This window comes from Micromesistius poutassou, assembly GCF_964030765.1.
Source record: "Micromesistius poutassou genome assembly, chromosome: 5".
NCBI classification, from domain to species: Eukaryota; Metazoa; Chordata; class Actinopteri; order Gadiformes; family Gadidae; genus Micromesistius; species Micromesistius poutassou.
The window spans coordinates 10,215,481-10,222,405 of record NC_140275.1 but is presented as its reverse complement, the minus strand read 5'-3'; positions in this window follow the sequence as shown (position 1 = coordinate 10,222,405).

Here is a 6,925-nt window from a genome sequence, read left to right as displayed (position 1 = left end):
TAAGTAAATCCCATACAGTGCGGGGCCCTGTCAACACGGATATCAGGGCCACGTTCATTTCCATACTACTCTAGTGAAGAGCGCAATCCTGCCTCAGGGTTCCTGAACCTTTTTTTTTTTATCTATTGATTCAAGCCCAGGCTATATACACGGCCCCGGCGTGAAGGCATACTGGGAATTTCTGACCCCCGTGTTCCGCCTTTTCTATCTGAGTCGATCTGCCTATATTGTTTAACGATAAAAACATCCGTGCATTAATTATGAATGCAATTTTCTCTCAAGGCTGATAACGGGGTATAAATAGATATAAATTAGAACCAGCTCTTGCATTCCATCTGCTTAACCTTTCATCCACCACGCTTAGTCCGAGAGCCGTGGAAACAGTCGTTGCTTTTGTTCGCTTTTCCTTTGATTCATCGCAAAGCTGGAGCTGCGGAAATCATCTGCGCGCAACATTGTTTCCATGGACACCTGTCCCGTCCTTTTGCCGAGCTCCGACTTGTGGAAAAATACACCGGGTTGCTGACCTACAACTGCAACCTCACAGCCGCGGCAGGCCTTCCCTGACTGACAAGCCGGCTAGCAGGCCGCCTGGAGGAAGATTGTGGGCAGAGCTGGAGCTTGTGAGAGGAGTGGGATGGGTTCGGTGGGGGGGGGCGGTTCAAAACCTTGACTCCTGTTCCCTTGCTGTGATGAAGAGACTTGGCCTTCCAGCTTAAAGGAGACAAAAGGCCTATGCCGCTGGGTTCCTGGGGGAGATATTTTGATGCATGAGGGCTGGATTGAAATAAGATGAAATAAGACCGGGGTTGAACCTTACAGCGCTGGTAGTGTCGGCGCCGGGGCGGGCGGGGCGGGGGGGGGGCAGGGGGGGCCGGGGGGGGCGGGTAGTTACTGGAGGAGTGAGGGGAGACACTACCGTACCAGAGCCTCAGGCGGTACTCAACCCAAGGCTAGCGTAGATTTTTACATCCAGAGAGTTGCTTTATGAGGAACTCCCAGCGGTGCCCTGAGAGGAAATCTTTTTTTCTTTTTTTCTTTTTTTTTTTAAAGATGTGAAGTGAAGAAACTGGACGGATCCGTTTCAAGCGGGCTGGGTAGGAAGTGAAGAAGTGGCTCCCCTTCAAGGGAGGACTTACTGACCTTGGCAGGAGGTCTGAAGGAGCACTGCAGGATCGCAGGCCTCTGAGTTTTTTTTTTCCTTCTGTGGTTTATTTTCAACAGACACGTCGAAGCAATATTTCAGTATTTTGTTGGCCTACGTTTAGAATGAAAAAAAAAAAAAAAAAAAAAAACGGTGATCCATCCACCGTGATTTTAGACACTAAAAAAAGCTTTTGAATTTAGTTTCACACCAAATAAATCATTAAACTCATAACATTAAATGTTAACGCAGAGATGCAGTTTTCTGCTCATCTTTCTTCACCTCTTCCCTTCCTCATAATGTCACACTCTGCCCTTCTGCATTACACAGAGTGTGTGTCTGGCAAGGGATCAATGGCAGTTTACGGTGATGATGCAGTGTTTTAATTCACGGCTACTTTATGGGTCTCTTGGCTACGACATAAACACACACACACACACACACACACACACACACACACACACACACACGCGCGCACACACGACTATTCGCAAATCTGCACCCACAAACAAAAACACACCCACACTCACTCACCGGCAGAAGGCCTGGTCCCTGGGTCCAACTCTGCATTGGCGGTGGTCTTACCTTGGCCAGGTCTGGCCCCCCCCCCACCACCACCCACCTGGTCCCAGCAGGCCCCCCCCGCCGCCGCCGCCCAGGGCCGACCAGGGGAGTCAAGGCCACAGATTAACTCTGCTATTTATGGCGCCGGCCCGTCTCACCGCGTCCCCAGAGAGGGGAAATATTGCTCACTTAGCTGGATTACTGGGTGCCGTAACGCCCCAAAGGCCTGCTTTATGGCCACCCATAAATGTTTCCCGGGGAGAGGCAAGCCGGTGCGGGATTGATTAGTGCTCCGCTGGAAAGTCGATTCGTTACCCACGCCCCAGTGGCCAGCACTGTTGATGGATGCCGCCGCCGCCGCCGAGAGGATGAGGAGGGAGGGGACCAGGCGGCGGCGGCGGCGGCGGCGGCGGCGGACATGGGTTGGCGGGGGTCGGGGAGTACTTTTTTTTTTCTCTCTTCTCCGCTTCCACGCTGCTCCTCCTTCAACCTCCTGCTCCACCCCCCTAGTGAAGATGGAGGGTCCCTGTCGTTCGCTCGTGCCGTTGAGGTTGTCAGGCGGCCCGCTGAGCTACGGCGTGCCGGCTCGTGACCCTGCCCCTCCCCCCGCCCCTACCCCCCTCCCACCCCCGCCCTCATCGCGGCGGACAAATGGCCGACACCGACCTTGCCACGCGACGCCATTTAACAAAGCTCCTCCTGGACACCGTATGGCCCCCGGGGACATTAGTCATTTCTAATGATACCTCACCCCCCCCCCCCCCTCCCTCTCTCCCCCTCCCCCAGACCCTTCTCCATTGATCCAGCCCCCTGGTTTTAGTCATGCGCTGAGTGACGTATAGTGATGTCTTGTGTTGTGGCTCCCTTGGCTGACCGGGAGCAGGCAGCAAGCACACGTTGAAATAGACGATTTAATGTGGATTCTCTTGGCGAAGACGAAAGCCAGCGCTGCCGGTTTTGTGGCAAATGCACCAGGACAAGCTAACAACGGGAATACACTGTGCTTGCTCAGGTCACCGACCCCGAGGTATGGGAACACGGCGCTATCCGATTAATGGCTAATACGATGCGATTACCCTCCTAATTATGTACGGGCGATCCAGGACAATGCAGTTAACCGCAGACTCGGGAAATGGTAAGATGCCTCGGCTAGTCTACTGTAAGATCCGAGATTGTAAATCAATCCTGACTCTACAACGGAGAATTTGTCTGGGGTCTTAAGCGGCTCAGGTGAGCCCGGGCAATCCGATACTCTCCGGCGGCAGGCGGTGCCAGCAGAGCGCCAACAGGGGCAGCGAGGGAGCATTAATACGCTAACGCAGCGTCCCGGCTCCTTCTCCCCCTGGAAGGGATCGATTTCCTACAACACGGCCCTCCTGCAAGCACATTACCCCCCCCCACCCCCACCGCCCGGCGGGCCCCCCGTCTCTCCCTCTGCCGCCGCCCCCCCCCCCCCCCCCCCCCTCTCAGTGGCTCCCCGCGCCGCTTACCTCTCCCACACGGCTAGCCCTGCTGGAATGTGGCAGGCCTCATGCAGGCATATAACTAGCTTAGATGTTTTCCAGATGCCTGGCTTGTGAAGTACATGTACACATGTGTGCATGCGTGCGTGTGTGCGTGCGTGTGTGTGCGTCTGTGTGTGTGTGTGTGTGCGCGTGTGTGTGTGTGTGTCTCGTCCCTCAGTATTTACTCGCCTTCACAGTGAGTTGTTGAAAGCGCTCCTCAAAGCGGCCTACCTGCTGATGGAGCTTCGCCGGTCGGATTTATGCGAGCCCTTATCTCCAGTTTCAACAAAAGCAGAGGTGTTTTATGTTATTTGGAGGCCATGAGCCCTGGGGAGCGTGCCTGGCCCTGATGCACTTTCTCCATGACTTACAGCCACTATTGGATTACAACCAGCACCGCATCAGCAGGTGTTTTCGCTTTGCGACAAGCTGTGCTGGCTCGCACTGCGGGTTTTGCTCATTCAAACTGGGCTGGAAATGTCCTCTCTACTCTCTCTCTACTCTCTCTCTACTCTCTCTCTCTCTCTCTCTCGTGCTCTCTCACTCCCTCCCTTTTGTCCACTTTACTCTCTCTCTCTCTCTCTCTCTCGCGCGCGTCCACTCTACCTCCCCCCCCCTCTCTCTCTCTCTCTATTCCCCTCGCTCTCTTGTTCTTTCTCTATTTCTCTCTATCGCTTTTGCACTACAGCCCTCCGTTCTCTCCCTCTCTCTCGCCTTCTCTGTTTCTAACTCTTCCTCTTCCCCCGCCCCCCGCTGCGACCCTAGCACTCAGGTGAGGCCATGTGTCAGTTGTTCCGTCGGCCCCCTTTTTGACAGATTGACTTTGACACGCACTGAAACACTTTTAACAACCTTTATCGCTGTCTCCGCGTGTCTTCTGGTGTTTCAAACCCACACACACACCCCTGCGGTGCTGTCGCGGCCGTGCCAAGAAGTACTCAGCGAAATGACAAGAGCGAGGGAAAACATGGCCGCCAACCAGATAAAAGGCACATTACTCCCGGCGCTTATCAGATACGATGGGGGTAATTACGCCCGCTGCAACGTAAACCAGGGTATCTCTGTTGCGGTTGAAAGGCGCCAATGTCAAATGAAAAGATAACGCAACTGAAGATATTATTTGCGTCATAAAGGGCATTAGCATGCGCTTAGACTCGGCGTAAGATAAGCCCACCGTTTACGACTACGTTTCCCACAGAGCACCGTGGCTCTGTCATGGCGCAGACGCAGCCCGACAGACAATCACGTTAGCAGCCGGGGGAGGACGGGGGGCAGATTATGCCTTATCTGGAGCGCATCTCAGCCCCGACTTCTAACCCCTTATCTGTTTTTACTTTGAGTCTACTCAGGAAGACAAATTAGCTAATGGTGTTATTAAACATAATCTCTTGTCAAATGTGTGCTCCGGGATCTTATCGCGTCGTGTTATCTGAACTGACTGATCTGGGCTGGGAGAGGAGGAGGAGGAGGGGAGAAGAAGGGTGGTGGGGGTGGGGGGGTGGGGGGGGGGGGGTGGAGCTAAGCTCTGTGCTGACACATCTAAGCCAGCCTTGTGGTGGCCCTATGTGGGTTCAGCTGGCGTCTCCCGGAGCCCGTCTCGTCTCTGACACACACTCTCGGCCGCTGTCGGTGCCGTCAGCCTTATCTTATGAGGCCTGTCACACGCTTCCCTCTGTCACGGGCCCGTCACTTAACACACTGCCGCACGACCGGGCGAGACACCAAAGACGTCTCAATGCTCTCCGGGCTGAATTCTTTAAATACTATGGGGGTTTTATTCTAGGACTTGTCTATTGTTTTATTTAAGTTTTGTTTTACCCCAGGCAATTACAATACTCCATTTGAATACGGGGAGAGGGAGAGGGAGAGAGAGGGAGAGAGAGGGTGAGAGAGAGAGAGAGAGAGAGAGAGAGAGAGAGAGAGAGAGAGAGAGAGAGAGAGATCTATATTTTATGTAAGACATTAACATTCATTTTTTTGTACTTTTAGTGCAATCGGTTCCATTCATACTACAAATGCCAGAATCGATTTTGCTACGTGGAGCATTCGCAGTCTGTTAAGTCTATATATTCAGCCAAAGTGCTCAATATGTTTACAGTCCGCACGGCCACAAATCGCACACGGACATCCGCGCGGAGTGGTCCACGCAGACCCTCGTGGTGGCATATATGTCTTCATATAACATAGAGAACAGCAGCCTTCCCAGGGAGCCCTGGACCAAATCAAGCTTGACATGACCCACGGCCGTGGTAGACGTCTACTGGCGCAGGAGATGAAGAGTCATGAACAGAGAAAGACACATTTTGAGAGCTTCTGTGTGTGTGTGTGTGTGTGTGTGTGTGTGTATGTGTGTGTGTGTGTGTGTGTGAGAGTACGGCTCCCTCGTGACCCCCTTCCCCTCTGCGCTGTGTGACATGAGCTCTCAGGTAGACTGCTCCGACCAGAGCCCTTCACGTTATGTCAGGGCCACCAGGATTGAGCAGCCCGTGTCGTCTGTATTTGACCAGACACCAACTTGCTCTCACAGAGGCTCGAGTCGGTCACCGGGCGTTTGGACAGCAGCTTCATTGTGTTAACGTTCACCCAGGAAGGCGATAATGCGGAAGGTGATTTGGGACAGATATGTGTGTGAGGCTGGTTTATCCGAACCAATCAAAACGGTTTATATCCAAGACACCAAGTGCACCAAGTTTATTCATTTCATTGAATCATTTAGCAGACATTATTTTTCCGAATGACAGTGATTTTGAGATATGTTCTGAATGAGCATTGACCTTTGAGCAAGATACCCTAACCTTTAGGGCATTTAGTCTCAAGGGTCATTCATGTAGTACGTACGGACATTGGGGATCGCACCCAGAACCCTTGGGCTGGAGGTCAAACATTAACATTAACACAGTAAGGATAAAGAGAGGATGGTAGTAAGAGAGAGAGAGAGAGTACATATTTGTGAATGGCATGCACTCTACTCAACTCTAATTAGTGTTTGGTGGGGCGACACACAGCAGGTCAGCGCCGTCCATGTCGGGGACATGCAGTGGAGTGAATTGAGGCCGTCTGTGGTGACTAACCTTGCATTTCCATACGAAGCTTCTCGCGCATGCCAATTGGGCAAAACGAGTCCAGACATTTGCCCTTGGAAGGGAATGAGCTGCTGCTGCTGATTAATTGGTGCAAGGCTAACGAGGAGACAAGGATCCAGACCTGTGGGAAATGATGTCACGGAATGGATGTAGCAGTAAATTCCCTGGATCCATCACAGACACCGTGCAGTGTGCTAGGGAAACGGCTTGGTTTTCTCGTACCATTTCTGTGTTTGTGTCCCAACAAGCTCCAGGGGGAAGAAAAAGTTTAACTTAACGAGACTTAGAAATAGTATAAAACTGCAATTAAATGCAGTGTCTTCTATAGGAGACAGTTTTTCAATTCATTAAATATGAATGTAGTGTGTAAATACTAGAAAACTGTTTACTGACTGTATATGGTGGAGCATAAAGATAGTCCCAGTGAAAATCTTTTTCTATTGATACTTTCATGTTTTTGTTTAGAAATCAACAAGACAAGACATGAAGGTGTTTGGAGTCTGGAGAATTTTGTAGAATCTAGTGGACTTGGCAGAAATTGTATATGATATGTATGAGTTTTAATTAGTGTATAATCCCATGACAACACGTATGGTTGTGTGTTAGTCAGCTCAGAATGAGCTCTCCAT